General features: G+C 51.0%; 1 protein-coding gene across 2 annotated transcripts in view; it reads right to left on the bottom strand.

Moving 5' to 3' along the window:
* Nucleotides 1-24,867, bottom strand: part of CPLX2 (complexin 2) — a 71,028-nt gene that overhangs the window by 8,406 nt on the left and 37,755 nt on the right. The window contains exon 1 of one of the 2 annotated variants that reach the window (XM_081092659.1): nucleotides 4,417-4,688. The exons of the other annotated variant lie outside the window; for it this stretch is intronic. The gene's annotated coding sequence lies outside the window, so the exon portion shown is untranslated. Of the gene's footprint in view, nucleotides 1-4,416; nucleotides 4,689-24,867 lie in introns of those variants that run through there. 2 annotated transcript variants of the gene reach the window in all.

Genomic DNA, 24,867 nt, shown 5'->3' with positions numbered 1-24,867 from the left:
CCATGCTTATGTCCATATTGCTCTAGGTGCGTCCTACTCCGGGACTGCTGGGATTACTTAACCAGGCTCCTGGGGTCCTCCCCAGAGCTTGTTGCCCACTCCCAGTATGGTCCTCTCAGCTCTTAAGCAGTGTCTTGTTCACCCTGTCAAGACTTTCCTAACCAATATCTCAAGGCCCAATGTCCTCTTATACCATCCCGCTCAGCAGGTGACCTTCCTCCACACTTCATGTGATGCAGGGGAAGGCTCTGTGAGCTTTGGGGTCAGGCATTCCTGACAGGGATCCTCAATCTGCTACTTTTTAGCTGAGTGATAATGAGAAATTGACTTAACATCTCTGAGTCTCAGTCTTTGTTATAAAGTGAGGATTATAATGCCACTTTGAAAGGTTAGAACAAACCTAAGGAATGTGTTGGCACATGATGGAGGCTCAGTAAATGGTGGCTGTTATCATTATCAAAATGATTAATGCCAGCTAGTGTGAGCGCCTGTGACTTCCCCTCCTCCTAGCTCCTGAGGAAGAGGACCCCTCCTTCCCTGGGAGCCAACCCATTGGCCTTCACTCCAGATTTTCTCTCTTCGCACCTCCTCCTCGATCCATTCATCACCCCCTGTCTCTCACATCTCTAACCGCTCTCCTTAGGTCTTTTATTCCCTCCTTCTCCAACTCTTGCCCTGACCCCATCCTTTTCTTAATCGCTGCCCTCTTACTTCATGGCGAGAGTTTTTACCTAGTGCGTCTGCTTCTTCACCTCCCATTTAAGCCCTACAGCTCTGTGAGATCCGGGATTTGCTGCTTCTGCAGTGCCACCCAAACTACCCTAGTCAGATTTGCCAGAGGCTGCCTAACCGCCAGACCCAGGAGTGTTTTCACAGCCCTGGTCCTCCTCCATCCCATGTAGCATCAGATGCTGGAGATGACCCCTACCTGCCCCTGCCCCCCAGGTTTTTTCTGCCTTCTTGAACTTCCCGAATTCCATGACACAGCACTCTGTGGTCTTCTTATCAGACAGGTTCTCTCTCTCTCCTTTCCTGACTCCTGTCCTTTCAGACAGCAATTTTCAACCTCTTTCATCTCCTGGCTACATAAACTAATTACTAAAATTCTGGGCACTTCAGAAAAAATATTTTTTTTGCCAATCTGACAAAAAAAAAAATAGGTGTAATTTTGATTCATTCACACCAGATGGCTATTGTTGTGTTGGCTGTTGTCATTTTTTGTTTCACAATCTAAGGGAAAAGAGGTCCGTGCCCCTGACTAAATAGGCAGGTATTGCATATTTTAAACATTCTTGCAGCTCACCAGTGTGCAGTGGCATGCTAGTTGAAAATCGCTGCTTTAAAATGTAGCTGTTCATTAGGGAATCTCTCTTCTTTTCCCCTCCTACTGCCCCTCCCTCCCCCACTATTTCCTTTGGGAATCTGACCTACTCTTATTGGTTTATGTCCTTTTATAACCACAGATTGATTCCTCACCCCCATCTCATCCTCCTTCCTTTACCCACTCTCCTTAAACCTGCACATTTAACTCTCGGCTGGGTATTGTCACATGGATAATCTCAATTTATCCTGTCCAGGGAGCAGTCTCATCCTTGCCTCCCCCACCCAACTATCTTCTCCTCCAGCATGCTTGGTTACACTTGCCTCAGCTGAAAACTCTAGACTCAGTGACCTCTTCATTTATTCACTCACACACTCACTCACACTATAAATATTCTTTGAGCACCTGCTCTCTGCCAGGCATTGTTCTGGGTGCTGAGGCTGTGGCAGGGCACAAGGGAGTCCCAGCCTTTGCTGTCACAGCATTCAGCCGGCTGGGGAGGCAGACACTGGACAAAGACCACACAAGGAATTGGTGAGTTAAAATGGGGTGGGTGCTGAGGGAGAAGTCCGGAGACTGCAGCTTCACAATCTGTGTTCACACCCTCCTCTCTCCTGTGGCTGCTATAATGCCTTGGTTGGGGCCTCAAGGCTCTGGATTTGTGCATACATTTAAACTGTCTCTCCTCCAGCTCTCATCCATCCTCCACACGACCGTCCGATTAATCTTTCTAAAGGGCAGGTCTGTTCATGCAAACACACCCTGCCATGGCTCCACACGACCTGTTAAACCAATCAGAGTCCTTGTGCTGACCTTCAAGTACAGCACAGTCTAGCACCTGCCTGCTTTGCCATTCGTTTCCCACACCTTGCATGTGGCTCTGCCTCAGCTGTGCCCCAACACAGAGTATGCTTTCTAAACCCTGGGGCATTTGTTCATGCTGTTTCCACAGCCTTGAAACCTCTTAGCCTCATCTCTGCCGGTTCAAATCCTGGCTCCACTGCTTATAAGTGACCTGAAGCAAGTGATTTAATCTTTTCTCCTTTGTAAATGGAGACAATAACACCTATGCCCAAGGCATGTTGTGAACATGAAAGGAAATAATGCAGTGTTTGGCACATAGTAAGTGCTCAGTACATATTGGCTGTCATCACCATCGTTATCATCATTGTCATCAGCAGCAGCAGCAGTACTCATCTTCAAAGATGCCTCTAATTGTCACTCCTTCCATGAAATTTCCTGGGTCTCCTCAATGAGATATGATGATGTCTTCCCCTGTACTTGCTAGGGCAGCCTTGACTACCTCCAGCTCGTGCCCTCTGCCCAGTTATGTGTCTTTCTCTTCCCGGTCCCTCTGGGCTCCTCCCTGTATCTTGTGCATTTTTCCAATCCCAGTGTCTGCAGCATCTCCTGGTTCGTGGTGGAGCCAGCTGGATTGAATTTAATGTTCTTTGTCAGCAAGTATGTGATGATGTACGCGTTCGAGGTATGATCTGCATTCTGACTCTGAACTTAGGCAGCGTGTGTGCGCGCGTGGGCGTGTGCGGGCGTGTGTGTAGGGATTTGCCATATGCCTGTAGGAGTGCGGAGGTCCAGCAGGTTGTGTGCAGTTGAGGTTTTCGTCTAGACCGCCAGGAGGCGCTCCTCAGCGGTTCTGCGGGAAGCTTTGGTTTATCCCGCTGCTGGAAGGGTGGTGGTGGGGATGCTGGGCCGGGGGAGGGGAGGCAGAGCAGGGGGTGGGGAAGGGCAGCTGCAGCACCCGGTTTCCTTGCCTTCAGCATGCCCTGGACCCAGATCGCATCTGCAGCTTCTCCCTGACTCCCTCCCAGCGGGTCCCAGCCCGTCCCAGCCTGAAGGCTGAGGAGGCACCTGCCTCCTGAGCCCCAGCCCTGTTTAGGAACTGGGCTCCTGCCACCTGACAAGTAGACGTGAGGCACCTGCAGTGTGTGTCCTTGTAGTTGTTTTTCTGTTTGTTTGTTTGATTGTTTGTGTTTTAATGGCTCAAGTCCAGGCTACTAGTATATTCACTGAAACTCAATTCAACACTCATTTGCTTTTTTGCCACCCTCAGCTAACAGGGATTGTCCGTCTATCCCCACCCCACCCCAAGCCCCTGGAAGGAAGCACTGGGGGAGGGGAAGGGGCAGTGGAGAATGGAAGGGGGTAGGGCACCTGCTCCGGGAGAAGAGCAGAAGTGGCTGGCGCTTTGAGGCCCCCCCGCCCCCCGCCAGAATAGGGAACAGGAACCCTGGCGCCCCTCTCACAGACCAAATAGCCAGCACCTCTGCCCAGCTCTCCATAGGCCACCGAGAGTGCCCCTCCCCCAACACATAGCTCCAACCTCAAGACCCAGCCAGGTCTCAAACTTTGCCAGGGGAGGGGGCAGAGTGGGGCAGGCGACGGCATAAAAGAGATTCTCCCTAATGACCCTAGGCGGCTTGCTGTGCTGCCCAAACCTGCGTGCCTCCTCTGAGAACAAATAGTCCCTTTGGTCCCCCACCCCCAAACGGTGGTTAGGCTCTCCCCTCCTCTTTGGTCTCTCTGCTCCTCTCCCGCCGACCTCTGACTCACTCCGGGAGCCCGAACTGTACCCCACGGGGGCGGCTTCCTCCTCTGGGGCGAAGAGGGCCCTGTCAGGCTCTCGCTAAGTAGCTTGGATCGAGATCCCCACCCCCACCCCAGCTCGAAGTTGTTCTCTGGGTTCAGACTTGAGTCTCCCATTGCCCTCGGGGCGGTCCTGACTCCCCAGGATCTGGGCTGTTTGGAGCTTCTGCCCATGGCGGGGGCGCTCCTCGGGGCGGGAAGGGGGCCCATACCTTTTCCCAGTTTATGCGGCTTCACTCCCTTTCAGCCTGCTCGCTCCCCCCTCGCAGGGAGCTGTCCTTTCAGCACCACGGCCAGCGGCCAGCGCGCCCCGGGAAGGTGCTTGCTACTGCCATGCAGCCTCCCAACCTGCGCCCGAGCAGTCTTGGGGTTTTGTACCCCCAAAGCAATAATCCCCAGCCTCCCGGGATGCCCTGCGGCCTCGAGATGAGAGCCGGGACCCTGTTGCCCACAGCCCGGCTCCGCCCTCCCGGCCCATGGCCAGCACCGACCTGGCGGTCCCTGCGACCGTCTGAGCCACTGCAGGGCTCCGGCTGGACTCAGCGAGGCGGGTGCTTCTGCTATTCCAGCTCCCGCCGCTTCGCAGCCTCGTGCAACTCCGCCTGGCGAGCTGGGGCCGCTGCTGCTGCCGGAGACGCCCTCCAATCAGGCCCCTCAGCCAGGCCCTGACGTGCTACCGCTCCCCTTTCAGATGGGAAATTCAAATTTCTCTCCCTCTCTCTCCTCTCATCCTCTCTTTCTCTTCTCTCCCCCCTCTCCCCCCTCCTTCCTCCCCCTCCCTTTCCCATTTCCCCTGCTTTCCCCCTCTCTCTTCTCCCTCCACTTCCCTTTGTCCTCTACCTTTGCCTGCCCTCCTCTCCTTGCCAATCCCCCCTGCGGCCACCTGTCCTGGCCACATGTCTTAGGACCACAAACTAGCTGCTTTAATGCCCTGAGGGGCAGTGGGAGCAAGGGAATGGAGGAAGGGTTCTTTAAAGCAGAACTCAAAGGCCATCTGTGCAGGAAAGCCCTCCTTGACTCCGCCAGGTGGAATTGGGCGCACTTTCCTCACAGTTCCCACCCCCCTGAGACACACTCTGGTTCCAGGAGCCCCGGTTCCTCTGTTTGCACGCCTCTTTCCTACAGGACAGGATTGCCACCAGATCATCTCTGCAGCCTCTCAGTACAGTGTCCCACTACATGGGCACTCAGTGAACATTGCTGAATACTGGTCAGGCCCCCCATAGGGGTGAGGAGCCCTCCACATGGACCCCGAGGTTGAAGACAACTGCAGCATTGCAGTGGACCGTGAGCAAGCCCCGCCCTTCTAGATCTGCTATCCTGTGAAGAATAAGGAACCCTTTGGGAAACTTTATTCTGGAAGCCCATTTCCTTCTCTCCTAGGCCCAGGGAAGAAAAGGGGACTCCAGGTGGCAGGGCAACATCTTCCCCCACCCTTGGCCTTTCCTCCTCCTCTCCCACTCTTTTTGTTTGTTTGTTTGATTTACTACTGTCTCATAATGAGCCTTTCCATCCCACCGGCCATCTTTTGGCTCTAAAATGAGTCTTTTAATCCAGTCGGATGTGTAGGAAAATGGCTTTGGAGAGGAGGGCCTTGGCCCAGGACTTTAAAAGATTTGCAAGAGATTGCGCATCAGTCAGGGTCATGCCAGAGTGGAGATGATTTCTGCGTTGTAAGGGGATGGCTTTTTTCCAAGGAGGGAGCGGCAAGAGCTGCAGAGGACCGGACCTGGGAGAGGAAGGAAGCAGGCTTTTGTTCCAGTGAGCAGGGACTGTTCCTTTGTCCATGTTCACAGCAGAGGCCTCAAAGTAGGAAACCCCCTCCCCACAAGTCAGAGGCCATTGGTAGACCCCCTTCCTCACCTGCAGAGTCTCTTCTGAAGCTCATCTCTGTTCTCCCCTTACAGGCTTTGGGCTGGTATAGGGAAGGTCCTTCCTTTATGTCTGAGTGCCCTGCTTGGCACCATGTTGGGCCATTGGCATACTCATTCTTGATTTTTCTTCCCTTTCCTGTGGCAGACACTAATGGAGGGGGGCAGAGGGGAGAGTGTTTGGTTAGAATGACAGATTTGGCACTAATGCCTGAGGGGAGTTCTGGGCAGGGAGATCTGACATCCTGCCATTTCAGGAGCCACAGTCCTCCCTCCTTCCTTCTTTCTCTCTGTTCTTCTAGAATGGGATCTGGCCGGGAGCCTGTAGTTACAATTGGGGTTTTTCCACAACAGACATTGCCTTTGACATGGATGTCGACCAAGCTGGGCTAAAAACCCAACTTAACTTTCAGAAAAATATGGAGCTCAGTTCCGGGCACCACAATTTAAGATAGAATTTGATAAGATCAAGGCTGTTAGAAGAGAAGGGGGTAGTTTGGTGTGGGCTCTGGACAGGTCAAATGAGGGAAGGTTGAAAGATCCGAGGATGTCTCTCCTGAAGGAGGGAGTACTGAAGGGGGATTAGCCCTCTTTGGGCTGGCAGGTCTTGCTCAATTTGTAATACTAGCACTTATGGTGCCTGGCGAAGTAGGTGCTAAGGATATGCTTGTTGGAAGAATGAATGACCATTGAAAAGTAAGAAGAGTACTATTGTTTTTGCTGGTGCTGAAGACAGAATTAGGGCAATGGGGGAAAGGTAAAGGGAGCAGACAGATGCTCTAAAGACCGTCTACCAATTGCAGCTGTCCAGCCATAGTATGAAGTGCCTCATGCGAGGTGGTGAGGCACTGGATGATGGCAGTTGGGTGACAGGTGACAGCTAAAACCCCCTTTGAACCCAAGTTTCTATGAGTCTATTAAAACTGCATGAGCTGACATGAATCATATCTAGCTGCAGAAAATCTTACTGATGAATGAAAGGACAGTCAAGTTTTGGTGGCTTCATCCCTATTGAATGATTAGGGTAAATCATGACACATTAGCTATTGGTGCTTCCTGTCAAGAAAAGGTGGTGGAGAGATGAGTACTTGCTCCTTGTTCAGTGTTACCAGTTTGGACATGGTCCCCAAATGCTCTGTTATCGCTGCAGAAAAGTTGCTAAATATTATAAGCATTTCCTAGTGATTATAATACTACTAATCAAAGCAACCAGCTGGGCCCCCAGTATATCTCAGGAGCTCGTTTTGGTGCTTTGCATAAATTACATCTTTCCTTTAGTTCACACAAACCCCTATTTTCAAGATGGGGAAGACAAGGTCCAGGGTAATACAGTGAGTCTTGGGCAGAGCCAGGATGCCAGCCCGGGCCTGCCTGTCACCGCATGCTGGGGTCCTTCCACCACACAAGTCTGCTCCTCTTCTGACACATCCCACAGCCTATGGAAATGTAACTTTTGCTCTGCAGATATTTTTTTACATTGACATTTACAGTCTTTCCTATCTCCAGTTTCTCACTAAAAAATAAAAAAAAAAAAATGAATTCACACCCAGATCAGGGTCCTCATGTCATGTGGGTTGTCAGCATTTTCTTCAATCTCCTGCATCTTTAATCCAGTCAGCTGCCAGTCACCTCCCCCACCCTGGCCTCCGGTCCTTGCAGAGCCTGCTCTCTGGACAGCTAAGAGTCACCTGGTAAAATATGGATATGGCTCTGCTTAAGGTGGCTTACCCTGGCTGCTGCTGCTGAATTTCTTCTTTTATTTATGAGTTCTCTGATAAGATTTGAACAGATTTTTAAAATGATATGTACATGCCTTGAATGTTCACTAGGCAGCCAATCAAGAAAGCTAATGTCAGTACTTTGTGTGGGGATCGAGGAACAGCGTGTGACGAATGACAACTGTCACAGACCGTAAATTTGGTGATCAGTGAGAAGGGCACTCGTCCAAAGGTCGGCCAGTTTCTTCCTGCAACTGCTTCAGTCCAAAGGGCACTCTGGATGCCACTCAGGAGGCCAGGAGGCATCTAGGAAGCGCTGGCTGCCAGCCCTGATCTGGAGCCTGCTGGCTGGGCCCCACCTCAGCTGGTGGGTGCAGGGAGACATCTGAAAGCTCCCAGTGCCAACTCCACATCCTGCTATTCTGGCGTGAGCCTGAAAGGGCAGAGTTACCCTTGGTTTGATGGGGTGGCCATGTGCCCCAGACAGAAACAGAGCTGTGGGACGGTGCACAGGGAAGGGCCCTCGGCCACCTGGCTCATCTGGTGAGTGGCCCCCCCTCTTGTCACCGATAATGGCCAGGGTGCCATCACTGTCAGGGTGTGCGGTTAGGATCCCAGTCATTCTCACAGCATGGAGGCAGTGGTGCATGTGTGTGGGACCATGCAGGGAGTGATGGAACCATGGGAGAGGGCACTAGGTGCTAGCAGGGCAGGTGTGGGTCTGCGCCATGTGACTCAGTGTGTGGTGGTGGCGTGTCCCTCCTGATGGGAAGTGACTCTGCTGGAAGTGTATTGTTTGTGGTAGTGTGCAGCTAAGTGGGTTATTGTTACAGTGGAATATGTCAGTGGCATTGTGCGATGGTTTGGGTGTAAGGCAAGGGTACCACATACAGTGTGCATGCTGTGCAGTGTACAACCACAGAAGGTGGCATTTACATTGACTGTGCCAGACGCAAAGGCTCTGGGGACATGACACCATTTCTGTGTAATGGTGTACATCTAACTGTTGCTGACAACAAGAGATGGCGCGGGTGATATAGGATGTTACCGTTAGTATGAAATGGTGCCCCCATTGGTGGTAAGTGCGCAGATGTGTGTCACAATGGGCTGGCACATATGTCATTGTCATTATGTGGGGCAGCAGGGGTGTATGTGTGCAGCCAGGAGTGTGTCCTCACCTGTGTGTAAGGCATGGAGGCTAAGTGTGTCAGTGAGAGTGACTAACCCTCCTCTTCCATTCTCCCCGCGCCAGACAGGCCTATGGCAACCCAACCTGCTAGCTCCTGGCCTACCTGGCAAGCTACCGAAATCTTGGATTCTCTATTCTCTACTTTTGTTTCTCAGAAAAGGGTCCCAAGTTCCCATCCAAACCCTGACTCATAGGGGACGCATGGAAGGTGTGTGTGGGAACTTCCCGAGGAGCTCCTCTCAATCACAGAACCCTACCCTACCCAGAACCCCTCCCTAGCCCGCACCCGCCCACCAGTTCCTCAGAGGTCCTCTGCCACCCTTCATCCTGTCGCCACATGCCAGCTCCAGGCCCTCATTAGCATGTCAAAGCAGTCCTCTGCCAGCCCACTCACAGTTACCCCAGGATGTCCCCACACATTCGGCTCCCTCTTCTCTTAAGCTTTCTGAACCGTGCATTTTATCTCTGCCCCCTACACCCCCCAGCCTGCAGTTCCCCTGCCACCCAGCTCTACAAGGCTATTGTGGTAATAAATTCTTTCCCCTTTGCCTCTGGTTCTTTTCAAGAGCTCTCTGCTGTCTCCCTTCCTCTAACCTCAGCCCTTCCAACTCTCTGGGATGTGGTTGGACCTCCCTGTCCATCAGGAATTCTTCTTGATGACTCCAGATGCTCACGTTACCCCAGAGCCAGCCAGTGCACCCCGCCAAGCCTTCTCATTTGAGTCCTAGTGCTGGATGTGCTCAGGCACAATGGAGGCAGCATCAGAATTTTCTCTGTGCCCTCAGGAGGGTCCCCTTCCAGAATGTCCCTTGACCCTGGTGGCACTTGTTCCCTTTTCCTCTCTCCTTGTGAAACCCATGCGCAGAAAGAGTCTGTACCCCTTAGCATCCTCTCCTTAGGCACATGGAAACAGAATAACAGCGTTCCAGAACACTAGGATCTTAAGCAAAAGGCCATTTTATAATCACATCTAGAATCACAGAATTTACAGCAGGCTTTCTAACCACTGTTTGTCCAAGAGCGGCCTACTCCTGTTCAGAACCACGGGGGTGGTGACTAGTTAGAGAAATGGCAGATTCTTGGGCCTCATTCCACATAGACTGAACCAAAATCTCTGAGATGGAGCCCAGGAATTTGCACCAGGCCCCCAGGTATTTCTGATGCACCCACTAGTTGAAAACTCTTGGGTCAACAGAATCTGAGAACCATATGGTTCTGGGCCCAAGTCTTACAGAAAAAAAATAGCAAATCATTGAATCATAAACTATATTAGGATTAATAGAAGCTTACATTCAATGACACACATTCACTCACAACTTTAGATTCTTAAATTCTGTGAATCTTATCGTCCAGAATTGTGGAGCTGGAAGTGACCCTGGAGGGTGATTTTGTTCCTGGTCTGGGAGGAATTTCCCTTTTTAGCCTTGCTGCTCCTGTGGGAATGGAAGACACTTTTCCTCGTCCCTTGCAGGGCTGCCTCCAAGGTATCACCTACATTTGTGAAGATAAATGTTCTTTCCATCTTGGTGCAAAGGCAGCTGGCAGAACTCCTATATTCATGGAGCAAGTGAGCTGGAAATGACTTCTCGTTTGCAGTTAGGGCCAGCACACCCTGGCTCACAAGACCGATCTCCCTCTTTGATAAAATGAATATGAGGGGCATTATTGCTGTTCCACTAAAGCAGGCGTATCTGAGGAACACGGACAACAGAGGCTAATAAGCTCTGGAGCTTCTGCTCAAGGAAATGAAAGAGAGAGAGAGCGTGTGCCTAGGGACAGCAGAACTCGATCTTGAAGATTGATGGGTGGGCGTGTGTGTGTGTGTGTGTGTGTTGGTGGGGGGCGAGGAGTGGAGTGAAGGGAGGAGAGGAGAGATGCACAAAAAGTCAGCAAATGAAAAGGTACCTTTTTAGTCATCTAATCCAGATAGGAAAACAGAGGCACAGAAAGGGGATGGGACTTTCTCAACATGATACAACAAGTTAATGAAACTCCCGACTCCTGGGAAAATATCCCTTCCCAATGATAACCCAATGTACAGCGCCACACTTCTTAAAACACTTCCAGCAGCCCAAGCATTGCTACAGGTGTCAGCCCTTTCAGCTGCATGGCAGCCTGGGGTGGTAGGGGTTTTCCACTCAATTATTGATTTATCAGACGTGTGTGGTGGGCCTATGACACGCCAGACACTCTCCCAGGAAGACAGAGATGTGTAAGAAGTTTTGAAGTTACTCGTTCCCCTCTTGATTCTGCAGCAAGAGATGCAAATACTCTATAGAGAGGCAGCACATGGGCCAGTTCAGACACTCAGGAAGATCCTTCCCCTTTCAGAAACTCTGATTGAAGCACTCAGAAGGGAGCGGGGGAGAGATGCCCACAAACAGTGGACGATAATACAACACGCTAAGCGCTGTCCTAGTGAAGAGGCAGCTCCGAGGAGGGGAGGCAAATACACACAGCTTGCGAGACAGATGGGACTGGAAGCCCAAAGCAGGGAAGGGACAGGGTGGCTGGCTCTGGGGCTGCCCAAGTCATCTCAGGTGCCGTGGAGGAGGCCCCAGAGAAACATGGGTTACATCTCAGCCGCCCTCTGCCCTCCCAGATGGCATCACTTTACTCTGAGACCCAGTTTCCTCCTCAGCAAAATGTGGGGGATGGCCCTGACCTCCCAGGCGATTGTGAGGCTCAAATAAAACAATGCTAAGGAAGCAGCAGCACAGTCTCAGCGAATGTTAGTTCTCTTTCCCTCCCACACCCGAGCAAGGCAAGAATTTCTCTGGAGTTTGGGGCAGTGTGACTATTAGACAAAGCCTCTTTCTACGATCTTCTTGGTCCAAGAACTCTGCCTCATGATTTTCCTGAGTTTAAGTTGGAATTAGAAAGACAAGAATTTGAAGCTTAGAGGAAAATGGGGAGATGAAGGTACTGGGATATTGTGTTCCCAGATGGAAACTGCCTGAAGGAAGTCAAGAGGGGGCTGGGACTTCAGGCTGAAGAACAGGAGGGATTTCCCAGCCAAGGTCTAAAAACAGCTGCTCTGTGCCACTCGACCTACAGTTGTTTCCTCCTGGCAGAAAAACAAAGTAAAAAAAACCCCACCTTTTATCTGGCAAACAAACAAGGGGTTGGAGAGGGCTAGGGAAGATGAAGCCAGGGAAAGGCTTAAAGGGCCGAAGAGGAAGGACTTTTCATTTAATGAGCCTCTCACTGCTGTAGGGGATTCACAGTCTTTATTTGATTGAATCCCCACACCAGGGGCTCCATTACCTTAAATGTCATCACTTCAGCTTTATATTCAGACAGGGATATTCAGACTCAGAGAGGTTAATTAAACACCTTGTTCAGGGTAACAGTTGAGAAATAGTGTTATCAGTGTTTGAACATGGTGGTGTCTACAGGTGGCCACATTTCCAGAGGGGGATTTGGTGGGTTTCTGGAAGCTGATCCTGGGTCTGCAGCTTCGGGCAACGGGCCCCAGAGTTTGGGTGACTCTGCTAGGGGCACCTATATGAGAACCTTGCCACAAGCTGGTGCTTAACAGGGTTGGGTAGTCTAGGTCTGAAGGTGATCAAAAGTGATAGGGGCAGGCCCTGGCCAGTTGCTCAGTGGTTAGAGCTTTGGCCTATGGACCAAAGGATCGTGGGTTTGATTCCTGTTCAAGGGCAAATACCTCGATTGCAGGTTAATTCTCCAGTCCAGGTCAGAGCATGTGTGGGAGGCAACCAATCGATTTGTCTCTCTCACATTGATGTTTCTCTCTCTCTCTCCCTTCCTCCTCCCTCCCTTCCACTTTGTCTGAAAATCAATGGAAAAAAAATACTTGGGTGAGGATTTAAAAAAAGTGATGGGGCAGTAGGTCAGGACTGTGTCCTAAGGATTTAAATAGAAAGTCCCCTCTGTAGCAGCCCTGTGCTCACTTCTGCTCTGTTTGGCTCAGCCTGGCTCTTAACACCAACCATCTCACCATTGCTCCTGCTTCTGCTCCTGCCTTCAGATTGGCTTCCAGAGCTGTAGGAGAATCATAGCTTCTAAAACACGGTCTGATTGTATTATTCCCCTTCTTAAACCACGTGGTGGACACAGCTTATTTTGCCAGCTAGCACTCACCTCTCCCTTGTGTGGCATCAGCTTTAGAGGAACCAACCTTTGTATTTCACTTGAACCCATGGATGGATCATATGACCTGGGCTAAGCCAATCAGCATGAGGTCCCCTGGCCCCTGGATTAGTTCAGGGAGAGGCACAGGACTCAAATCAGACCAGTCAGGGCCAGAGAGACTCAATTCTGGAACTTCTGCTTCAGCTAAAAGAAATGGACTCTCCTTTTAGCTCCACTGTGACGTGAAGTGGGGTTCCCAGGAGCTGCCACATGGAGCCTCAGAATGGAAACCAGCTCGAGCCTGCAGAGCCAAAGAGAGGAGAGCGAGAGCCCCCAGCCTGATGACATTGTTTATACCTTGGATCAAGCTGTGCCCACAGCTTTGCCAGGCCTTGTTGTTCTTATGAGCCAATAGCCAGTCCTTCCCTTTTGTTCTTGTTAAAGCCACTTTACATTTTTTTCTTTTACTTGCAACCAAAGAATCTTAACTGACACAAAAACCCTTTATTTGCCTTTAAATCCTTTGATTGTCTTCCCATTGCCTTCAGGAGAAAGTTCGAACCCTTTGAATTGGCCTTTAGGACCCTGCACCATCAGACCCTGGCCACTCTCTCCAATTGCTTCACTAGCCATCTGTGCTCTATGTCGCTCCAGGCACAGTGTCAACTGGCATTTCTGAGCCTTTGCCCATGCTGCTTGCTCCTGGAGGAATGGCTTTGTCTGCTCTGCTCACTTGTCAAGCTTTTACTTTGTCCACCAGAGTTCAGCTAAAGCATAAAGAAACCTCTTCTGGGAAATAGGCTGAGCCAGGAGTGTCCTCTGTGCTTCCACCTGTACCTCGTCATCAAAGCACCAAGGAGACTAAACTTGACCCTTGTCTGACTTGCTCTCCAGATTTTGAGCTCTTCGAGGATGGGGACTCACTGAGGCTGAGAGATGACCTTTACTCAAATACGAACTGAGCATCTGCTACATGCCGGGGACTCCTCTAGGTGCTGGGGTTACCACAGTGAAGAAATAGACTAATTCCTGTCTGGTCTGGTAGGGGAAGCAGATGCTGCTCTAGTAAACACACATGGGGCCGGGCCCTTTCAGAAGATGGCTGTAACGTAAGACAAGGGGATGCCTGCTTCATGTCTCTGGGCTCCGAGCCTAGAGGAAGGCCAGGCTCCAGGCAGGCCCTCAGGAAGTGGCCTTTGAATGAAAGAGCAGGAACATCCCTGGACACCCTTCTGCCCTCAGCCTTCCTTTATGACTGTCACTCTGGACTCTACCAGAACCTCTTTGTTAGCGACTTATGCCCCACTTCCAGCCTACACCCATCTTGGGGGAGTCATAGTTATATAAACGCCATTTGTGTGTGTGCGAGACTCACCTTTCCTGATTGGAACTGAACAAAGCAGCATTCTTTGACTTCATGGGGCAGCTCTGTCTCCATCTCAGTCCAGCATCAGGAATCGGTGTGCTCTTTCGCCTGACTTTGATCAAGGCTCCCCTGGCCGTCATCTTTCCACTCCTCACTCTCTGTCTCCCACCACAGGCTTGTTGTCAGCCCTTTGATCATCTCTGTGACTCTCCTCTGGGCTTTGTCTGGCTCCATTAAGACGATGAAGCTTCTTCCTGCTTGTGTCACTCCTCTGCTCCAAAGCCTTCGATGACTCACCATTGCCTATGGCATCAAGTCCAGGCCCAAGGGCCTCCCTAGATCCAACTTCTGCCTCCTGTGCCAGCCTGCTCAACAGGACCAACGCTTCTCTTACAGAGCACTGCCTGCTATGGAGCACTCAGCACCTTTGCTGTTCATTTTATTCCTTTATTAACTTGCACCTTTTTGCTTCCTCCCACTGGATCATAAGCTGCTAGAAGGCAAGGACGGTATCTTGCTCAACCTTAAATCCCTAACATCAAACCGAGGGCCTTTCTCACTGTGAATGCTCAATGAATATTTCCAGAGGTGAAATCCGTGCATGGCATTGCCCTACTTACTTGGGTTGAAACGGCTTGTCCTGGCCCATGGGCCTTGAGGTGCCCATCTCAGGGTGAGACTTGCAGACCTAGGCTCTTGCTGGGCCAAAAATCACATAATAGCGCTGCCATCTTTGTTTAAATCTTAACAAATCTTTTTTTGTATTTTTGGTCCATCCATATAACCCCATGATTTCCTTTCATGTTTTAGTCGCACCACTGTGGCATTTTGTCATTGGGATGTTTTTGGTGTCATTTGCTGTGGTGACATGCTTTTTTGGTATGTTTGTTATCTCTGGAGTCCCTGTACTCCCCCACTCCCAGGCTTTATGGTCTGGGTAGGGCTGACTTCATGCTCTATTTCTGTGGTGGGCATTGGACCCATAGCCAGACAATTAGAGCACTATTAGCACTGGCCCCTGTGATTGGCACAGGGAGGAAAAAAAATAACACAAGCTAAGCCAATGAGAGTCAGCCCTGGGACTTAGCTGGATCCAATGGGAAAAGGCTTTCCATTTCTATGGGATTTGTAGGACTGGCAGAATGTGGGCCTGAGCAGCTGGACTGTTTTGCCACTACCTGGGGAGAGCCTGCCCCAGGATGATGCCATCACAAAGAAGAACAGAGTCAAGAGAAAAAAGGGAGACATTCATGATGGCAGCGTTCAAGTGCCTCAATCTTAATGTGCCTTTAAGGCTCATCTGCCCATGTACCTTTCTGTTATGTGACCAGTAAGTGCCACCTTTCCCCTTAAGTTGTTTTGAATTAAGTTTCTGTGTCTGCTACCTTGAATCTGTACCTTTGGAGCTGTGTGTCCCCCTCCTTCAGAAAATGTCTAATCAAGCAGGCCCTGACCCTGGAAGGACCCACTGTTTAATCGTCTCTCATTCCAGGAAGTTGCTGATCACTGTTCTCTGTCTCTAGGCTGCCTCCTGTACTTCGTGGCCCTATGGTCATGGCGACTTGAGAGAAGGAGCTCACACTGTGGATCCTTGCTCGAAGCTTTGCCAAAGCTCAAACTTCATACCCACAGATCCCAGTTCATGTATCCACAGCCCCTCAAAACTGCACATAGTTTTTGGCCAATAGCTCTGCAATTTCACCCTTGAGTGGCATCTGCATTCTTGGGCTGGTGCCATCTGTGCCTGGCGATTTGTCTGCATCTCGTTTGTCAACTGGAGTTGGAACATTTGTCTGCCGGAGCAGTGCCTTTGGCGCCCCTACTTCCAAAGGACAATCTGGTAGCAGGAATTTCCCTGAGGAACTCCTCCATTAAAGCTGAGGCTGAGGCTTCCTCAGATGTTCCGGATCTCTCACTCTGATCTCCGCTCTCCCCCAGAGCTGTGATCATCAAGCATCTCGCCGGTCCTTTATCTCACCTCTTTCAATTTGATGGATTTGAAAGACCTCTGATTTTTGGACCCACAGTCCTTCTCAAGGTGACTTTCAGGGTGTCTCTAGACTGTATCATTTTAGGCCTCACTGCTTCAAATGGGCTTCCAGATTCTAACTCATCAGTTTTAAAAGATTTTCCAAAAGATGCCTTTTCCCTTACAATAGCTTCTCAGACATTTCTTTGGTTATGTTGTCTTGTTTCTCATGGTAATGTTCAGAACTTGGCTGTGGTTGGAAGAAGGAGGAGGTTCTGTGTTATCTTGTGAGGGCACCATCTCAGCATGACTTCCAGGTCACGGTGTAGGAAGAGAGGGCTGGAGTGTCACAGAGGTCCCCATGGCTGGGAGGTGATCTTCTTGGATAGCTTCATTTTGCTCCTCCAGATCCACACTCCGCTCCCCATCCTCCTTTGTGCCCAGGAGGCTGGCCCAGATGTCCAGTCAACAGGCACCCTTTGTCCTCAGGCTTCTGGTTGTGTTCTGTCAAGGGGAGGTGCTAGCAGGGATTGGAGGCAGGAAGAGAACAAGATCAGAGTGCCCCTCAGCCGAAGACCACCACTCCTATCGTGTGGTCCTTCCCGAACATCTGTCCTCCGCAGACTGGGCAGCCACTTCCTCCTTTTACTGTGTTGTTAGGTTTAGAGGTAGTAACGGTTCCCCACCGATGCTGACCCTCCACGATCAGAGAGGTGGGGGATCCAGGCCTGTGAGTCCTTGTTAGAATGGTGAGAGATCTGGATGTTACTGAACTGGGATGGGGGCCATTCATTGGGAGGCTTTAGTAGCAAGCTGGACCTGCAAAGAGTCCCTGGTTGAATTCTCCTCTCTCTAGTCCCAAGCTCTCTGACCTCATTTGCAAATTTCTTTAACAAATTGCCATGTTTGGAGAACTGAGAGCCTTCATTAAGGATCCAAGCATGTTCCTCCCTCACTTCTGGGGAAACAAAGGCCCACAGTTTGTGAGGTCTGTCCCACCCATCTCCCTCTGAGGGAGACCACAGCCACCCTGCCTCCCACCCCAGAACCTGCTGTGCTGCAGGTGTGGTGTGACCATGTGCATGAGCTGTTTCCACTGTTTCCGAGCTTGGGCTCCATCTCCCGGGAGGCTGGCATCCTCATCTCCATCTGTAGATGAGGAAACGGAGGTCCCAGCATCTCCCACTCCCTTTTCACCTCAGGACATTTCCCGCTGTCATGCGACAACCCACACGGCATCCTGTAAATAACTGCATGTTCCCAACACCTCTCCTCCTTCTCCTTGGAAACCTGCTTTCTCTTTGGATTCGCTTCGGGTTGTTAAGTTCCCGGCTTGGCTCCGCGAGGATCGTGGCGGGAGCTGCCAAGTGGCCCCAGCTCCGTGGTTCACTAACTGGATGACCTTAGACAGGTCACTTCACCTTTTTGAGGCTCAGGTTCCTCACCTGAAGGGAAGGGGATAGTAACTAACATCCGTGATGGAGATTAAATGAGAACTTGTACATAAGTGCCTGGATGAGTGTGGGATATACGCAGTGATTAATGACTTTCCTCTTTTCATCCTTCTCTCATTCTCTTTTCCTTCTCCAATCAGTTCTGCCTCCTAGATATTTCTGGGGGTGGGCAGGGTCTATTAGTATACTCCCGGAAGCCTGCAGGTGACAGACAGGGACACTGATTGACTCCTTGGAAATGGCATGGGAAGAAGCCAGCTTCCTAGCACTGAGCCTGTGACTGGGGGAGGCTGGCCACTGGGAGGTTGTGGTCTGGATTATTCATGGATCTCTAATGCCCCTTCCTAAGGGCACTTTAAACTCAGGCTGACACCCCCGGATTGCAGGATCCACTCAGAGTTCCTGCTGCCCCAAAGTTTCATATTTACATTTGGTTTCATCAAGTGGAAGGGAGAGGTCAAATGTGCCCTTTCACTGGCTCTGACTGGATGTTGTGGAAGAAGTGGGAAGGGGCTTTACCTTCGAGGAGGGGTGAGTCAACATGGCCCTCGACATGCAGAGCCTGTGGAGTGATGATGATAATAGGAGCTAACTGACAGAGCTGCTCTGTGCTGGCCGCTCGTCTCCATGCCTTATGTATATGGTTTAAGCTGCACAGCAACCTTATGACAGGAGTATTCGTTTTATGCCTGTTTCACAGATGACAAAGAGGCAGAGAGAGGACAGGAACTTGTCAAGGTCACACAGCTAGAATGTGCCATTAAGGATTTGCATCCAGGCTGTCTGGCCCTGGGGCCTGCACTCACCTCTCTGCTCTTCTGGGACCAGGATGTCTGAGTGAGAGATGGGGCTCAGTCCATGGCTGGATGCAGAGTGAGGAGACACATTGGTGACTCGGCACCCTCAGTGTGTCGCCAGCTCCGGCAGCACGGTGACTTGTGTCTCTGTGTCATGGCTATGGTAGACATAGGTTGTCCTGTAGCCTTTCTTCTGCATGGTACCTTAATATTCCTTTGGGGATCCACCCTTCCCTTGTTCTCTGACCATGTAGTTTGGATGGAGCTCTCAATCCTCTTCCTCAAACTGTAGGGATTGGCACACAATCCTGGCCTAGGATCTAAGGATGGACACGTGACTCAAGATGGTCCAGTGAGAATCAGTCTTGGAGCTTATTCTGGAAATATTAGAAATATTTCCCTTCTGTTAGAGTTACTGAACTGAGCGCACGTCTGGGTCAAAGTGTGGAAAGAGCCTGCCTAAGGTGGAAGCCCGGCCAGAGAAAAGCAGAACTGATCAACACTGAGGAGACTGGCCCTGATGACATTGCATAGCTCCTGGAGCATGTCCTTCCTCAAGTGCAGTATCTGCCCTTGCTTTTCTCAGTTATCCAAACGGATACAACCCTTCTTTTGCCCTTAAACCGTTTTGATTGATTGTTCTATCACTTGCATCTAAAATAGGATTGACTGGCTCTGTGTTAACCACTCCATGTATGTTATTACATTTGGTCCAGTGAGGTAGTTGACATGGTGCCCATTATGCAAATGAGGGGACTGTGGCTCAGAGAGATATATTATGCTGGCTGAGGTGTCACAGCTAGTATGTGGCAGGCTGAGATGAGCCTTGCCTTACGGTAGAAGACTGATTTCACACCCCTGCCCCAATATCTCTTGTAACGTTTCCTCTCCAGGTCTCACCCAACTGCTCTCCTTGCTTCTACTCTCACCCCTTTAATCCCACTTCCTTGGGGGAGAAGCCTTTCCCGGCTATACCTTTAGACTAAGTCTGTTTCCTGGTAGGCATTTTTATGGCACAATGTACTTTTTTTATATTTTATTGCTTTTTTTACAGATAGGAAGGGAAAGGGATAGAGAGTTAGAAACATCGATGAGAGAGAAACATCGATCAGCTGCCTCCTGAACACCCCCTACTGGGGATGTGCCCGCAACCAAGGTACATGCCCTTGACCGCAATTGAACCTGGGACTCTTCAGTCCGGAGGCCAACTCTCTATCCACTGAACCAAACCAGTCAGGGCACAATGTACTTTTTCTTCTTAGCTCGCTTGAACTTCCACAATAATTTCTTCCAGGTTTATCTCCTCCTCTGGTGGGAGTCCCGTGGGGGCAGAGATGACATCTGTTTGGCCACTGTTGCAGCGCCAGTGTCTGGCACAGTGCCTGGCCTGTGGTGGGCACCTGGTAAATGTTTGCTGAATAAATGAATCGTGCCGTTCTTTCACTGCCCCTGTGGCCTGAATCCGTGTACACCTGCTTGACTGAAGTGCTGTGCATTCTGACATGCACAGCTTGCTCCTACTCTGCTGTTGGTAGGCTTTGGCCTTGCACGCTTACTTGTCTTTGTGTACATATAGATGGTTTTCCTTACTAGACGGTGAGGTCTTTGAAGACAGGGGCAGTGTCTCCCAGCATCACCCTTTGAGTCATAGCAATAGCAACAACAATACAAGGAATAATACTAATAATGAGTACTTCCTATCTGCCAGGCCCGACTCTAAAGCGTTGCAGGCATTGCCTCATTGGAGCCTTACATCAACTATCAACTGTCAGTGCAAGTACTATGATGGCCCCATTACACTTAAGGACAAACTGAGGCTCAAAGAGAGTATGGGGCTGTCTTGTTTCTCCAGTTTGACTGGGGGTTCTATCTCATGCAATCAGAGCAGAACCGCTTTTCCCCAGTGACTTTAATGGGGCACTGTCAGGCTGGGTTGGAAGGCCGTAAACGAAGCAGGATGGCCGATGGGGAGCTAACAGGTTGACCCAGAAGATGGAGGCCTGGTTGTGCTCTGTTGAAAGGAAAAGAGACTTCAATCTGATGATGAAAGGAGGGATGAGCAGTGAGGAGAAAGGAGGGAGCTTAGAGCAAGGGAGTGAGATTGGGGGAGACCTCGGGTGATGGAGAAAAGGCACCAGGCATGAAACCGGAGAGCCTGGTTCCCTACCCTGGCCTCAGCTCTTCCTGGCTATGTGAGCTGGGGTAAGGCACGCACCTGTCTGAGCCCACTTTGCAGGGCTGATGATGTCAGCCTTGACACACCTAAAAATTGCTTACCAGTGTCTGACACAGCGTGGCGGCACCATGCATGGGGCACAGGCCAGCAGCCAGGGCTGCTGTAAGTTCTTCACTTGCATGAACCCAGGTGATCCTCCCAATAACCCTTGGAATGGGACCCCATGATGACCCTGCTCTGCAGAGAAGGAGATTGGGTGGGGCAGTACAGCCACTTGCTCAAGGTCATTTATGAGGCACCTGGGATCTGAGCCCTGGCTGCGTGGCTCCAGAACCTCCGCACTACCAACCTGACCTTTTCAAAAGATTTGAACTTTGCTATCATTACCAGCGAGAGAAGGGGCCATTGTGGACATTTGCTTATTTTGTACTATCGTCTCTTATGGATTCCAAATTTCTGTTTTCATGGCTTACCCTTGAGAGACAGCCCCCCCGTTTCCCCAGCACATCTCAGGATTCTGGTCAGTAAACCTGTGGTGGCCTGTGCCGGCCGGGAGCCCAGAGATGAACAGAACCCTGGGGCCCAGCCATTCAGCAGGAGGGGGCGTTGGAGCTGGGTTTCTCAGGTCCCGTCAGTGACTCCTGGTGCTGCCGTGTGGGTGGTGTCAGGCCTGGCCCAGAGGCAGGAGCCAGCACGTACCGCCCTCACTCTCCGGAGCAGAACCTCTGTGGTTTTGCCGCATTTAATACCACCTCTGCTATTTACTTAACACTGTCCTCTCATTTCACTCACTTGCAAGAATAAAACCACTGTGTTCATTTAAAAAGGAAACCTCATCGTGCCACTTTACACCGCGAACCAGCGTCACTTTCTGAGAGGGTCACAACACCTAGAGACACAATGACAAGGGAGTGCTAGCTGAGTCCAGCCCTGTCCAGGCCAGCTCCGGCCCAGTCTGAGCCCAGCCCTCTCGTCCTGTGAGGGACCCACTGGCACCAGCTGGAGACTCTCTCATGGGCACCACTGGAGCATTGGAAGAGAACCTAAAACAAGGAGTAAATTCCTCCATGTTCGACTTGCTGTTGCCGGACCACCTACAGTCACTGAGTACTGAGGCTCGCACTCTGGAGAAGCCAGCAGCCTCCTGGCCCGCCCACCCTGCTTCCTCTGGGGCCCGTCTCACTCTCCCTCCGCCTGGCTCTCCTTGGCCTCAGCTCCTCCAGCATCAAGGAAGCCAGGGCCTTGTAGTGGAGCTGCCGAGTGCAAAACCCCAGGCTGAAATGGTTTACCTGGTAGCCAAAGGGAAGGCACCTTGTCCTTCTGATCCTCAGTTTCCCCATCTAGGAAATGGGAATAACATTTCCTCTTGCCAGGGCTGTTTGAAAGATTAAAATGAGATGCTCTGTCAGTGACTTTGCATGGTGCCTGCCTGGCACAGTGAGTAGGGACTTGGGCACATGCCTTCCTGCCCTTTGATCCTGACCTGATCAAAGTTAGAAACTGTGTGCCACCACCTTTGCTGCAACTCCATTTCCTCTCTCAGGCTCTTTCTCTTCACCTAGAGAGTCTGACTTGGACTCTTTCATCCCCTCCAGGATCAACTAACCTGTCTGAGCCTCAGTTTGCTCATCTTGAAAATGGGAGCAATAGCAACCATCTCACCACATTACTGTGTAGGTGAGAAAGTGCTTTGTCACTGGTAAAGTTTTGTACACATGTACAGATATTTTTTTATGATTTGTAGCCCTCCAGGATGGAAGGGTTATTGGAGCCTCCTGGGCTCGGACTGCCTACTCCCGGGGGAAATTATCTCAGTTTGAGGCCACATGGAAGACTTCCTGAGTTCACGACAGGCTGCGTGCTGTTGTCTGTGTTGTTGAGGGGAGTGCTGTGGGCTCCAGCTGAGGCAGCTTCTGTGTATAGCCGGAGCCTTTGTCGCTCAGCCCCCCATGTGGGAAAAAGAAATGCTGTGCAGAAATAACCCGTCCCAGGGGCTGCCCAAGAGAGGGCTTATTTTGACTCAGGATGTTGCAGAAGCTGTGGCAGGCTTGTCAAAATACATCTGCCTCTTCTCAGGCGGCCCACAGAGCCTCAGACTCATGCCAGGACCTAAGCTCGGCTGCCAGATGTGCACATCTGGAACCAGCCCCTGGGAGCTGAGTACAGTCCCAGCTTTGATGCCAGTAGTAACCACCGCCCAAGCATCAGAGAGCAAAGACTAGGTACCCTATTCTGGTGGCATCAAGGAGCCCGCCTTGGTGTCGAGGCTTATTTGTCTCTGTGGTCCCTATGGCTGCACAGGGCCTGGCAGGGTCTGGCAGGGATGAGGGAGTGTCCACAGCCATTTCTCTGTGGACCCTGCAGAGGCGGCAGCAGTGGGGGTTGTTACACCCATTTTACAGTGGGGAAAATGGAGGTCCAGGCCACGAGGGGACTTCTGTGATGAGGTCTTACCCTTCGCTGAGCCCTCCTCTGCACTTTGCGTGGCTGTGGCCTCTGTCTGGATGTCCTTCCTCCTCTCACAACTGATCACGACCTAGGACACACGTCACTTCCCCTGGCTGGAGTCGGTCCCTGCCTCCCTGGGACTTGGTGCAGGCTTCTTGATCGCCCTTATTTCCCTGCTGGGTGACGGGCATAGCTGCTTGTCTCCAAGAAGGCGCTTATCCCTGAGGCGCTACCCAGGGGGGACCTGGCAGATGTTACTGATGGCCTTGGAGTGTTTCGTTGAGGGGCTCCCCAGCTCAAACCACAAGGTCAGCCGAGTGCTCAGTCAGGGAAGAGAGGGTATAGGACCTCTCCCAGGCTCCTAAACAGAGAGCATCCTCAGGAAGACAGGGAATAGGCTCTCCGCTCCAGAGTGGTACTCCTGCCTGCCCAGCCCATGGCATTCTGAACTGGCTTCTTTCATCTCCACTAGAACTGCCATAGGTGGTGGCTCTGCCATCTCCCTGGTTCCTCAAACTTAAAGCCCTGGTCAGTGTGGATGTCACCCCATTCCATCCCTCCCTCCCTCCCTCCCTTCCTCCTTTCCTGTCTCTACCCCTAATTCTTGGGCTATACCAGCTCCTCCCTGCAGCAGCCTCCTCCTCCCACTTCCCCACATCCACCTGTTCCCTTGGCCCTGTCTTCATTCACATCCTCTCAGATCCTCTGTGAGCTCAGATCGGCTGATGCAACTCTGACCCTGCTCAAAACAGTCCCCTCCTTTCTCTGCTGGCATCTTTCAAAGTGGATGGTGCAGGGGTTCTGTGAATAAGGGGCCCTTGGTCAATGAGTGGGGATTGCTGGGATAAATGCAGTCAAACAGATTTTTCCCTGCAGGAATTTTTAGAACCTTTAATGTGCTCTCGTGGGTTGTGAGTCTCAGAGAGGTGACAGAGCATGCAGCATTTCCAGAACTTACTTGATCATGGAACCTTTCCATGCGGAACACCAAGGGAAGGGGTGTTCTGAGGAACACACCATGGGAAATGCCGGTGTGCTGGCCAGAGCCTAACCTCCCTATCTTGGAGGCCAAGGTCCTGCACAGGGTGGCCCAAGCCGACCTTTCCAGCTGCTGTTCTGGCCATTCCACTAACGTCTAGAAAGTTCCAGCCAAAAAGAAACTCCAGCTGCTCCCTGTGCCTGCTGCGGCTCTCTGCCTCTGCCTGCCGCCCACTCACCCTCCTGCCAGACTCGCTCTCTTTGTGCATCCAAGGCCGCCTTCCTCAAGGCCCAGCCCAAATGTCACCCCTCCCCAAGCCTTTCTGAGTGAGGATGGCATGGGGGATCTCTCGGCCCCCTCCTGCCCCATAGCCATAAACCTGGCAGACTTTAGGTCATTCTGAGTGTGACGTCATTATAGGGAAATTTTTGGATCCACTCTATTTTGCTAAAAAATAATCATTTGCAAACTTGAGTATTTCAATCGGCATCAGTGCAGCCTCTCCCTCATGGTGCATCGCTGACGTATCTTGACTCAGTGTTTGTGGCCCTGGCCCACTGCGTAGACCAGTGATGGCGAACCCTTTGAGCTCGGCGTGTCAGCGTTTTGAAAAACCCTAACTTAACTATGGTGCCGTGTCACATATAGAAATTTTTTGATATTTACAACCATAGTAAAACAAAGATTTATATTTTTGATATTTATTTTATATATTTAAATGCCATTTAACAAAGAAAAATCAACCAAAAAAATGAGTTTGCGTGTCACCTCTGACACGCGTGTCATAGGTTCGCCATCACTGGCAGAGACTGTTTCCCGAGGAGTTCCCAAGTCAGCTACCACAGACAGCACCCAGAGCCCGAATAGACAGACATGT

This window comes from Myotis nattereri, assembly GCF_964212035.1.
Source record: "Myotis nattereri genome assembly, chromosome: 5".
NCBI classification, from domain to species: domain Eukaryota; kingdom Metazoa; phylum Chordata; class Mammalia; order Chiroptera; family Vespertilionidae; genus Myotis; species Myotis nattereri.
Note: the sequence above shows the minus strand (reverse complement) of the source record. Positions and strands in the feature narration are given on the sequence as shown.